Here is a 13,962-nt window from a genome sequence, read left to right on the forward strand (position 1 = left end):
GGGGTGGCGTTTGAAGCCATCACCCTCCTATGGAGCCAGTCCTTGTGAGAGACTGCCTCACCATAGGGACGGAGAGGGGTGGTCTGGGAAGACTGGCGCCGTAACCAGTTTGGACTGGTGTTTTGATCAAGCCTCACGCTGATTATTGGACTTTGAGGAGTCAAGGCTTTGGCTGCCATGTTATGGGCTGGCCATCCAATCAAAGGCTTTGTAACAGCAGAACAGTGAGGGTGGATTGGCAGGGAAATGTTGGCAGGCCAATTGCTGATGAGTACTTTAAGCAGAGGGTCAGGAGGTTCTGGTATTTTGTGAACTGTTAAGTACACATTTGATTAAAGTTAATTAATTTAAAATAATCAGCATTTCTTACATTTTAGGTTCTGCATGAATGGGACCAGACCTCTCTATAGAACTGCTAAAGTTTACTTAGGGTGCTTTTAAGTTTGAAAAGGGAAATTCAAGTCTTAATTTTTCTGATTGTATATACGGCCTTTTTCCTGATTATAGGTCAGAATCTGGCCCATGCATATCACCTGTGGCACAAGAGGATGGGCAGCCTTAGGGGTTGGTTGTTATCTTTGGTTATCTAGCTGTATGAGTGGTGTACATTCTTCATAAAGCTAGATAACCGAAAGTAACAAGAATCCCATTACGCTCCTGAAAGGCACCAAGATCCCCAACACATATCCCCCATGCTGCACCACCCTATTCTACCAATCACAGCAAAACAAGCAACAAAAATGGCCGACATCATAGGACACGGAAGCAGAAGAAAAAGTCAAGTAAGTCGTGTGATGTCATCCAATTACACAGGTTTATGTGTGTATGTGTACATGTGTGTCTTTTTAGCTCAGCTTGACAATTACAACTATCTGTCTCTGTTATTCCGTCAAATATATCACAATTGCCTTTGAGAATTTTAGCAGTAGATTTGAGAGTTTGAGTATTTGTTGAGTTTCTTATAAATGTACATCTTTTAGTATTCACATTTTTGAGGCATTGAGATTTTCCCCTGAGCCGTAGAGTTGGGAAATCCTGATCGCTTTGAGATTGATCTCTAAAAATAATGAGTTATACACAATGCCATACACATATTTCCTCATATTTGCACATGGCCGATGGCATTGGTCCCTCGCAGCCCGGTTGGTCCAACAGGATCACTTGTAATCTAATAATCCCCCGATCCCTCTGTGTGGGGCTGCATGCAGCAGCTTATCCTTACGATCACATGGCCAGCAGTGGTGGGTGGGTCCCAAAGAACCAACACCAACCTGAATGGTGCTGACTGCGGACTTTGCCGAAATGCTTAACAAATTGGCCAGTCAGTAGCTGCAAGTAACACCATCCTATCACTGCAGCAATTCTGTACTTGGCTGATGGGTTTTTAGTTAAGGCTGTTGGAAAACAGGTGAAATGAATAGAAAGTATGGTTGCTGATTATTGCCTCTAATGTCATACGTTATTTGGATTGTGGAAGTTTACAATGGACTTTTTAAGTTAATCCCATGATCATGTCCCCTGCCAGCACATAGTCGAATGGACAGATTTGTTTGAGGCCAGTTTTGTTAAGCTAGACGGTTGTTTATTTGATTTCTCCCCCTCTTTCTTTCATATGGGAAGGTGTTTGATTTTGGTTTTGTGTGGGAGTTTGATTTGAGGTGACAGTTGGCTTGGTTGTGAATGTGCCAATGGCGAAGCCTCCATTGCATGAGGTGCTACCATGTGGAAAGGCCTGATGGATCTTGTTGAATGCCACTGTGTGGGGCTCTGTGGGGGAGTGGTCCGAGGGCAATCAACCAGAAACTGCCCCCAGTGACAGAGCCATGAGAGAGGGAACAATCCGGGCCTCAGCCCATAGTGGGGAGTAATTGGTCAATCAGATCTTCACACCTTCAATCAGCCATCAAGGCAAGGATGTTGATTTCTTTTCAACTAGAAAAAGAATCATGCCGAGTGAGGCTTCTAGTATGATTTTTCTGTCTTTCAGCCAAATCAGCCTTCCATAGCTTCAAGACATTACAGAGAAATTGGAGAGTAAATTGTATACTATAGCACCAGTATGTTTGAAAAACATGTTATTCATCTGGTGATCAATGGCCTAAACAGGGTTTCAATCACATGTACTCTGCTAAATGTATACATTTGAATTCTGCTTTGATAACAAACACAATGTTGACTCCAATATGGCACGTTGGACTAGACTGAAACTCCTGTTGGAGCGTTTGTATAGCAACAACACTCACAATGTCAATCTTAGCGGGTTGTGCAGCGGTCCCTGCCTGCTGCATTGCAGGTGCTGAGTGTGACATTTGAGCTCAGGGCTCAGCGAGGGAGCGAGAGAGACGAGGGCCTTGACAGGAAGTGACAGGCGGTGATGTCACCACCTCCGGTGGCACAGTGGTACCTGGCTCTTTGTCTGTTTTCCCTAGCTACTGTCATTACCAACGAAATAATCCAGGGGAACTGGAACAAGGCCCCAATGACTGTTCTTGGCTGTTATCTGTGGTTTTATATACATGCCATTGTGGCTGTTCATGTGACAAATTGGCTTTTTACAAAGTGTTATGCAAGTCAAATTTGATTGAATGACAACATTTCTAGGTAGAGATTTCAGCAAAGTTAGATTAGCTTTCTGACATCAGTTTGTATTTCTTTTTCAGGCAGTAAAAACATTTTTTTCTCCAATTAGCTTCAGTTTGTACGATAAGCATGAATACTATTTGAAGAAACGATGATATGATGTCAGTAACAGATGCCCATGAAGATGTGTGTACTGGTGCAACTGTTTTGTTTGTGGCGATAAGGAGGATAACTGTGTGTGGCACAGTCATATCAATAACAGTCCACACTAGGGACCCTAGAGTACAGTTGCAAAACCAGGAGTTCTGGAACACCAGGGAATTCATTGAAAGTTCCTGTAATTTTGCAACCCTACCCCAGAGGAAAGACAACCTTAGCACTGCCTGCCTGAAAATGGCACAAAAACAGGAGTTCCACAAAACCTTCAGGACTCTACTGTAGCCCTGTCTGGAGTGGAGGCAGGGAAAGAGAGAGGGGGATAAAGAGAAAGGATGGAGGGAGGGAGAGGAGAAAGGAAGGGAGGCAGAGAGAGGGTTTGGCGGATTTGTCTTAGCTTTCAGGCACTAGGCAAGCAGATTTAAACTCCAAGTGTCAAGTAGAAAAGCAGGCATTGTGGCCGGGCCCTGACGGCCCCACACCAGTAGACTTTACAGTCAATAGAGCTAGTACACTTGTCACAGGGAGACAATGGGCTCCTTTACCAGCATTTCAGCACCTCCGGGTCCTTCCAGCCAGACGGGTTTCTGAAAAAGGCCCAGTGATTCTTACCCCTTTTCTCAGCCTCCCTTTCTCTCAACAGAACACACCAACAGAGTGGAAAATGGCTTCACTGCTGGGCTGGTACAGAGGGGCAGACTTTGCCATTTCTAAAGTGGCCCCCGCCTCCCTGTCGCTCACAGAGAAATTCATGTATTTCAGGCGTTTACAGAAGTCAATGGGCCCACCCAGACAAAGGAGATCAAGTTTGGTAACTTAGCAGTAACAGGTGTACTTTGACTTGGTTCGGACCACACCGGAGTTGGGTGCTATTGTTGGACCCGTTGTTCTGTTTCCTCCCTGACAGTTTCGACTTGTGTGGAGATAAAGATGGAACTGCTTTACGGCCTTTGACAATCTGCTTTATATGTTTCCTCTTGGAAGTTAGTGCTGGGAGTTTGTTTGGCCTAGCTGTCCAAGATCAGTCTTTATCATTTCTCGGTCTTTGAAAATGCTTCTCAGTTTTGCTACAATTCATCATTGATTTGCCAAGAAGTCTCCAAAGAGTTATTTTTAGATCTCCTTCCACTGTTGCCCCAGGGAGCTAGTGAAGGGTAAACAATCCAAATAGGGAAATATCAGAAGGATTTCAGAACACTGTACATTCTAGCATTTAGAACAATGTGCTCAACTGGTAATGCTTTAACACAGGATGCATTTTTTGAAAAAAGCAAATCATTTTCTGTATATTTTAACAGTTAGGAAAAAGAGCCTCTCAACAAAAAGACAAATATGACATTTTCAGAAGTTTGGCAAATATTGCACAAACTGAAACACACTATTTCAGTCTTGAATAAAGCTTTTGGACAGAGCCTGACAGAGCCTCAGTCCACAGAAGGCCATTCTGGTGAAATGACTTGTCAGAACGTCATGTGAAGGGGCTGTTCAGACCGAAGCTGCTATGGCAGCCATTGTCTTGTTCTCGCTCACACACCTACGAGTCCAGAGTAAGCACACAATTTCATTGTTCCCTGAGCTGTTAATATCAGAAGCTTCATAATGGAACCCATTCGCCATATTTGCATATGGCACTTTTCCAACAAGGACTCGGAGAAAGCTGGCCCACTTTCGTGCCAATGGCAGAAAAATGTCAAGTGCCAATTAGGAGAGGTTTGCCACCATTCAGTGGTACCCCACCCCCTCTAGTACTGCCCTTCCCTTCCTCCTAACCTACTCTTTCATACTCCAAGGCTCTTTCCTTCACCCCTATCCCTACTCCCCCATTATAGCCTACAAAATAGTGCCTCCCTACTGGCACCCAGAAACAAAAGCTGCCTCCTTCCTCTAGCCTGAGAGTGAAAACAGATAGCAGCTCTCTCCTCCCCGATTAGTCTGCTCTCTTCGTTGGTTCACCAAATGTAATGTATAGGCTAGGCTGGTAGATAGTTAGTAGATTCTAACCCAGATTGGTGGAGTTAGTTTGTAGCTCTTGGGCAACTTGCATGTGTAGCTTGGCCGGAGAATGACATGGAAAAGCACCACTACAATATGCTTGACTATTTAATGCTAAAACAATACAAAGGCTAACATAATAGCTCCAGCAACCTCTTAATCAACCTAGCATGTTGATATAATATCTCCAGCAACCTCTTCCTCAACCTAGCATGTTGATACAATAGCTCCAGCAACCTCTTCATCAACCTAGCATGTTGATACAATAGCTCCAGTAACCTCTTCATCAACCTAGCATGTTGATACAATAGCTCCAGCAACCTCTTCATCAACCTAGCATGTTGATACTGTAGCTCCAGCAACCTCTTCATCAACCTAGCATGTTGATACTGTAGCTCCAGCAACCTCTTCATCAACCTAGCATGTTGATACAATAGCTCCAGCAACCTCTTCATCAACCTAGCATGTTGATACAATAGCTCCAGCAACCTCTTCATCAACCTAGCATGTTGATACTGTAGCTCCAGCAACCTCTTCATCAACCTAGCATGTTGATACAATAGCTCCAGCAACCTCTTCATCAACCTAGCATGTTGATACTGTAGCTCCAGCAACCTCTTCATCAACCTAGCATGTTGATACAATAGTTCCAGCAGCCTCTTCATCAACCTAGCATGTTGATACTGTAGCTCCAGCAACCTCTTCATCAACCTAGCATGTTGAGACTGTAGCATTGTTGTCTTTGTTATGATGAAGTTTCACAACATTTGATCCCATACAGCCAACCATCTGTGACTCTAATAGCATATTTTAGACAACAATCTCATTCTAGTTCACATCCTTTCTACCACTGTATTTGATTATATTTTCACATGATCACATAACCTTTCATGTGGTTTTGGTAGGATTTACAGTACATTTTTGGATATTTCACATGATTACATAGGCCATGCCCTGCAAACAAAATGTCCCACAGTCACTTCAATTTAAATATTTTACACACATGATTACATTGCTTATTTATTTATGTCCTCCCCTGGGATATGAACTCACAACCTCTTGGTTCAAGGCATTACGTACAATCTTCCTGCTACGCCACCATGTCTGTCCCAATAACTGATTTTACCTCTATTCCTATACTTTGGACTTCAAAGTAAATCTCAGCTTTGTTAAAAAAACAAACACTCAATAATAACTATTATATTTATCATTGTGATTCAGGAGTAAGTAAATAATATTCCCCACCAACATATTGTCAACTATATAGAGAACCCCCAAATTGATGAAATAAGTAAAGGAAATCAATGATGAGATAATAGTCAGATTAATTTAGAACTAAAATAGCAGCGCAGATGGCACTCTTGAGCTAATTGCAGAGATGCATTGTAGGTAATTCATCTGTGGAGGACTTCTGAGAATACTACAGACTTTGTGACACAGCAGAAAGAACAGCGTACTCCAAATATAGAGATTGTGAAATCCCAGGTGCGTCCCTAAGTGATCAAATGTAATCATATCGATTAAATATACAGTATTACACTATTTTATCTGAACAGCGTACCACTTACCTTAAAACTCCAATATTATTTCATTACTTCCCTTCCAAAAAAAAACATGAAAAGAGACACGTGAGATTAGTTGTTCACGTGAAACAATATCTTCACATGTATTACATTTAGAGTTCACGTGTTAACACCACTTTTTCACATGTGTGGAGAATAAAGTTTTTACCTCACGTGATTTGCAGTAAAAGCAACATGTGAAATAAGCAGTTTCACATTGTGAAAAACATTTAAAAAATGTAAAAACGTTGCATCCCCATGTCACATTTCTTTCACGAGATCATGTTTTCGTGCCTGCTCAAATGTTTTCACATGTGTAGCTTCACATTATCACATTAACTTCACCAAAGATCACAATCACATGTGAAATTCATGTGTTTATTCCATCACAGAGCTCAAGTTCGTGTTGCGTCCTTGAATGAAAGTAAAGACATTTATTGTGGAATGGCTGAAAAGCCTGCGTTAGCTGGAGCAATCTCTTTTCTTACTATTGCAGATAATGTGAGTCCGAACTTAACTTCATATGAAACTTGTGTGATATCAAGTATGATGTTAAAATACAGTGCAGTCAGAAAAAAGACAAGACATCTTTATAATACAAAAGGTAATCTTGTTTGTCCAATTGGGGCCACTGTTGTTCCTCCACATACCATTTACCTAACTTACCGCCTCCTGCCTCTCAAAAGGATTTTCCCCCTGTTCTTTTTCTCTTTCATTCTTTCATTCAATCTCTGTGTCAATTTTTTTTCTTCCCAGGCTAGATTCTCAGATGGTTGGATCTGATTTGCACACATTTGCATAATGAAAGTCATTTGCATGCTCAGGGGCAGACTGTACCATGAGAAAAGACATGAAAAGGTGTGTGTGTGGGTGCGTGTGTATACATACATATGCATGTATGTGTATCTCGGCTAGTTAAACTGCATACTCACATTTTCTCTTTTTGCCTCATATTTTTCCCTATTCTTATTTTTTGTGCAGACTACCAACACCACCATGACAGAATGCTGGCAAAATGAGGCTGAAAAACAGGGAGAGGCGGAGAGGTTGCTGTTGACTCTGACTCCCTCTCCTCCGTATCTCCTCTCCCCTTCTCCCCTCCCTCGCTTCATCCTCAGCTGCCTTCCCCATTCTCCTGTACCGCGAGACGCAACCCACGCCACCATCTTAGGACGACGCTCGCTGGCATGAAATGGAAGTGAGGACCAGAGAGAGCAGGTAACAACAACAGCCCTGCGCCCGCCATGCTGCATCACACCTCCATAACACCACCACCATCACCCCATCCTTTCCTCCTCCTCCGGACCCTCCCTTCTCTCTCGCTCCCTTCCTCTGCCAGGCTGGCCTTGCCTTTAAGCACCTCAGATGTGTTTGCTAATTGCAGAAATCACGAGATGCGGTGATGGAGGGGGGAGGAAGGCTGGGGTTTTTGTGTGTGTGCTTGCATTAAATCCCTCCTCGCTCTTGCTCTCTCTCAGGCATTCAGTGGGCATCTGTGCTCTGAACAGCCCAGTTTTCTTCCCGTTTGGGAATTGTTGTGCCATCCTCTTCACACACGCCCGACATGGCGGCGGCTGCCATTTTGGTTTGAAATACGCGGGCCGAATTCCCTGGTCAGAATAACTGAGACATGAATGTTCCACATTTAGCATATTATATAAGATAGTTACACCCAGAGACTATTAACGAATATTAGCTAGGGCTATATTATATCATCACTATTCTTATTATCATTAGTAATCAAAGACAGAGTACGCTTTTTGCAATATTTATTTTTACCAAGTCTTATCATTCCTTTTTTTGCAATTAATTATCCTGATTTGCTGACATGTATAGATTTATGCGAATGACTGTTTAGTTAAACATTCTAAAAGCAGCTCAGAGCACCTCTTTAAAGGGCAGAACTGTGACGTCCACGAGTCAGTGAATATGCTACTCAGACAGACACTGCAGTACAACACCAACACATAGCGAAAGGGACCAGGAGAGAGTGAGTGTGGTTGAGGGACAGAGAGAGGGAGTGAGAGAGGCAGAGGCCGAATGAGAGTATGATAGCGAGGTCTCAGTAGCGGAAAGCTGTCTTTGTGTTGGTGGGTGAGGTGTTGGGGGAGCTGGTGCTGGTGCTGAGACAAGTCGTGTATTGTTCTCCTAAGCAAGCTTGTTGTAGCGACTCCTTTATTCAGAGCAGAGAGCTGCAAGTTTAAAAACCGCTTAATAACCAAAACACCAATTAGAGTCGGCTGGGTCCTATTAAATAAGGCAGCCGGTAAACAATGTGTGCCATTGTCCGTGCCACACGGAGAGAACTCCCTTTGTTTGTGTCTGCGTACTGGAGGTCGAGACACTGCTACGGCTAAGATACTGTACAGTGCCAGAGCATTGCTAATGGATAGGCTACTGAGTTACTACCCATGCATATGGACGGTGAAACACTAGAGTGCTATTAAGTCTGTCTCGTCGCCAATCCCGCCAAGGTGTTCCGCTGCATGAGGTCTACAGAGACATTGCTGTTAGGACGAGACATAATGAATTTATTAAGGTTATTAAAATAAATTATAGCGTCTGATTAAGCCAAATGTGGGGAGAGAAGAAAATCATGACAAAACCACAACATTCACATTGGAGCTTCATCGGACCATTAGCTGGTAGCAGTTTTTAATTAAAGTTGTTTTTGTCTAAGTTTCTATGTTGGGGAGCCAGTCTAACAAAACATCGCATGAGAACCTTAATAGTAACAGTGTCTAATCTAATGCAAACCCACTAATCACGGGCAGTCTCTGTAAACAGGTGGTAGATTGAGCAGGGGCCAGGGCCATTCTCAATTTACTGTGTCAATTATGCAGAGCCCAAAACAATACAAACAGTAGACAGTGGAGTGGCTGGCGTTGGGTAATGAGATGATGTGTGGCCTGTGCGGGCTGGGAGCGAGGCGAGTCGAGGGGGTGGGTGGGCACAGTCAGCAGCTTGCGTCTGAGTGTGCGGGTCTGGAGGGCTGGAGTTTGGGCAGGGGGCAGACACTGTCCCGTCTGCACACACCCCTCCTGCCTAGACTAGAGGGTGGGGGGAGGCAGCTGGGACCTGGTGCACCCTCCCCCATACCTCCAGCAAAAGCTCCAGTCTTGGGAACTTTTGTGGAAGGCAGAGGTCCCCCCAATATTGGCACGTAGGGGCCCCCTAAAGTCTGGCTGTGTCTGTGGCTCCCACTCACCCCCCTCCTGTCTCCCCACAGCCTCCCAACCCCACACCTCCCTCCCCACTCCCTGCCTCTCTCCCCAATGTGACGCTGGGGGCCTGGGAAGGACTTGAAGTTCACGGCCAGACCTCCTATTGAGCTGACAGGCTGACTGTTTGCTCAATTCGACTCCCTATTCAAGACTGAGCTAGAAGGGGAGTTTAAGGGGTGTGGGGTAGGGGTGTTGGTGGGGGGGGGACACCATAGCGCTGTGGCTATTCATTCAGAGGGAGAGACAAGTGAATGGAGAAAGAGGAAAGGCCAGGAAGAAGATAAAGGGTAGAAGGAAGGGAGAATAGACAGGGTGCATAAATAAGAGTGAGGATTCCGTGCACAAAGTTTGCTCTGAGCAGTGTGTGCCCCCTCTCACACTCCCTTAGACTCTTAATTACCAGAGTCCTCCACTCTACTCTCTCCCCCTCTTTCTCTTTCTCTCCTCCTCTCACAATCATTCTCATCGTCCTCTATGTCCCCCTGTCCCCCTGGTTTTATTGGCCCACATGCTGGGGTTGTAAATTTACCATTAACTAGCTCATTCACTGTAGGCCACTCAACAAAAACAAGACCATGATTCCCAATAACTCAAACCGACACCAATATCCTAAACCCCTTTTGTGACTCCACTTCTGTCTCATTTTACGTTTAATTAGAAATGTCCTTCCTTGACTTGTAGTTAGCGCATTGACATACAGTACAGTTTAAACTGCTATCAAGATGCTAGCTGGCATGGCTAACATGATTCTGGCTAAAAGCTAATATGGCTAACACAATTCTAGCTAATAGCTAATATGGCTAACATGATGCTAGCTAGTTAGCATGCTGGCTCTACCCATTGTAGTTTTGAACCCAGAAAACCGCAAACATCATGGCTGGTTCTCTATGTACTCTATGACCCTTGGGTAAGATTTTAAGTTGCTTGTCTGAGTAGCTCTAAAATAAAAGGGCCCCCAGCTCTCAGAAGTCCCTCAGTCTCAGCTCCTACAGCTTAGGGTGTGTCACATGCTTCCTCTTTGCATTATGGCCCCGTAGTGTACCAGGCTCCCAACAGTGGCTTTCAACTTCACCCTCAATCCCCTTGGCTAGCTGGCAGGCTTACCTCAGCTAAAACCAGACCAGGCGCACCTAAGACCACTTGTCAGAAACTCCCTGATGGTTTTTGCTATACGAAAGAGACTGTCCGTTCACTAGAAAATATTTTAACACATAATGTACTGGCTTTATTGTGAGTTTGTTTTATTTATCGTGATGTTTTAACCAGTGGTTGGAACCGGTTCAGGGAACAGAACCGAAAGCCAGAAAATAACAAAACATGTCAACGAACGGAAACAGAACTGGGAACGAAAGTAATCTCCCGTGTTCCCGGAACAGAACCGCTATTTTCAAATCTTGAAAACTGGTTAATAATGTTATTTTTTGTTCCAAAAATATCCCTAATGTCTAGTATATAATTCTGCAATTCAGTAAAGTTCTGATGCTAGTAATAGCCTATACACAATCCCAATTTATGTCATGATGCTCAGCGCTTCAAACCATGCTCCTCCATTTCTCTCGCTCTCTCCCCACCTGTGAAAATTCAGTTCCATCATCTCTGACCAATTAAACATGTAGCCTGCATGTTCCATAGCAAGAACAAAAAATATAGGGGTTCAGTTCGGAATGATTGGAAAATAATTTGGTTCCCAACCCCTGCTTCTAACATACTATCTTTTTTTCCTCCAGGCAAATAATGGTCCAGAACACTGGGAGAGGGCAGAAATGACAGCGAGCAGTAATCCATTGGGAGAAGAGAAGTTGCCCACAAACTACCAACCCATCCCTAGTATTTGCAATGGAACAGGCCCATTACAACAATGTTTGTCCACTACACTTCGACTTGTGCCACAACATTTGAACATCAGAGCACTTTAGCTGCCTCTGACATGTGGCTGGACCTCTGGCCTGGGTTTTGTTATCCAACAAGGGCCAATCAGGATTGGTTCTCTTTCCTTTCATTAAGCCAATAAGAAAGTGGGGTGGTGGCATGGAAAACAAGAGCAAATATCTCAAGATCCAAGATGAACAGAGAAGCACTGATTCTTGGATACACTGTGCTATGAATTAGAAACATGACATGTGCTGTGTACCTACAGTATTTGCTTGCAGCTTCAATAACATCTACACTGAGTATCCAAAACATTAAGAACATCTGCTCTTTCCATGACATAGACTGACCAGGCGAATCCAGGTGAAAGCTATGATCCCTTAATGATGTCACTTGTTAAATCCACTTCAATCAGTGTAGATGAAGGGGAGGAGACAGGATAAAGAAGGATTTTTAAGCCTTAAGACAATTGAGACATGGATTGTGTGTGTGCCATTCAGAGGGTGGATGGGCAAGACACAAAAATGTAAGTGCCTTTGAACGGGGTATGGTAGTAGGTGCCAGGCACACTGGTTTGTGTCAAGAACTGCAACACTGCTGGGTTTTTCACGCTCAACAGTTCCCCGTGTGTATCAAGAATGGTCCACCAGCCAAAGGACATCCAGCCAACTTGACACAACGGTGGGAAGTATTGGAGTCAACATAGGCCTGCATCCCTGTTGAACGCTCTTCAACACCTTGTAGAGTCCATGCCCCGACGAATTGATGCTGCAACTCAATAGTAGGAAGGTGTCCTTAAATGTTTTGTACACTCAGTGTGTGTTACATGTGAGGAAATGTTCCTTGCAATACAGATTCTTAGGTGCAAACATTTCTATAATAGCATGGAGCACTTTACTACTACTACTACTACTACTACTATTACTACTACTACTACTACTACTACTACTACTACTACTACTTTAATTTAAAGTAAATAACAATGTATGAATAGAGTTCATGGTGTTTCATGGGAATGTTGTATAACAAGCTATAATAAATAACATAGACCTACTTAGATCATATGGGTTAGAATTTTTGCCCATTTTTGTTTTTATATTTTATTGTTTACTAGTTGCTATGACTGACAGACACATGAATGTGAGACCCACGGCAGCAGTGAAGAATACTGCACTGCGATTGGACGGCTCCGTGTGTCATATGACACACAGGCGAATGGGAGAGCTGTTGTCTTTATACTCTATGCAACTGTTTTTGGCCTGCTACCAAATATATTGGGCAAGCCTTCAACTGAATTATTTTTGGGCGAACAATCTCATGAAATATTACACTGTTTGTTCAGTTTTCTCTTACCATGTAGGTTGTTGTTGTTGTGTGTGTGTGTGTGTGTGTGTGTGTGTGTGTGTGTGTGTGTGTGTGTGTGTGTGTGTGTGTGTGTGTGTGTGTGTGTGTGTGTGTGTGTGTGTGTGCGTGCGTGCGTGCGTGTGTGCGTGCATGCGTGCGTGCGTGCGTGAAAGAGGGAAAGAGTGAATGTTAGAGAGAAAGTTAGACATTACAGATGAACATAACACATTTGCTTTATAAAACAAATTGTGGAAAGACATTTTAGTTTGAATTTTTCAATAACAGAGTTGAATATGCTGGCCCTAAGCCTCTGCCAACGCAAATCAGTGTAGGAATTACACATCTAATATTCTTGATGGCAGAGCTCTGTTTGATCAGCAGTGCGGTTTATAGGGAGTAAGCTAGGCTGCACGGACAGAACATTCTAAACCACTTAAGCTTTCCAAGTAGGCTTTGAATGCAGTAGCCTGGCTTTCCCTAGCAAACCACGTCAACGTAATACAAGGTACTTTAGAGTAAGACATGATAAATACAGAGAATTCAAATACTTCCTTAATTTCCTGTCCTTCACATTATCGCACAGACACACACACACACACACACACACACACACACACACACACACACACACACACACACACACACACACACACACACACACACACACACACACACACACACACACACACACACACACACACACACACACACAATACACACGCAAGCAAATGCAATAATGCAAGCACTATCATAGACTAGTTTGTTTTATATACATTTTCAGGAAGTGGCACATTTTTATTCCAATTGATAATGTATGCAAATCTTTTAAATATTCATTTTAACAATCTATTCAGCGCTTGTGCAATTGAGTTGAAGGAGACTATCTTGGTCTGATTTTGTAAATGTATTATTTTGATCATCTTGAGCATCACAATGCTATATTATTACATCTGCCTGGATAAGCTTGAAATTGAAAAACATTTTTAATCCGTAACTAAAAGTCACTTCAGGGATGGCTAAAACCAGTCTATCCGCATATAATCAACAAATTGTGGTCGCTGAAATGATTAAATAATTATTTGTTTCTTGTTTTGTTTTGCACCGAGATGAAATGTCTATTCAGATATTTTTAAGCAACCGATGTTGTTTGTGTTATGCAATCTAGTGTGTATTATGTAATGCTAGATTGCACTGAATGAACCATGTGCCTTTGTATGAAAAACAAACTGTGTCCT

General features: G+C 43.2%; 1 long non-coding RNA gene across 1 annotated transcript; it reads left to right on the forward strand.

Moving 5' to 3' along the window:
* The first annotated feature begins 649 nt into the window (after positions 1-649).
* Positions 650-13,427, forward strand: LOC118366543 (uncharacterized). Its single transcript, XR_008090402.1, has 3 exons — positions 650-782; positions 7,272-7,508; positions 11,242-13,427. It is a non-coding gene; the product is annotated as an uncharacterized LOC118366543 (long non-coding RNA).
* The last annotated feature ends 535 nt before the right edge of the window (positions 13,428-13,962 follow it).

Source organism: Oncorhynchus keta, chromosome 34 (assembly GCF_023373465.1).
Source record: "Oncorhynchus keta strain PuntledgeMale-10-30-2019 chromosome 34, Oket_V2, whole genome shotgun sequence".
Lineage (NCBI taxonomy): Eukaryota > Metazoa > Chordata > Actinopteri > Salmoniformes > Salmonidae > Oncorhynchus > Oncorhynchus keta.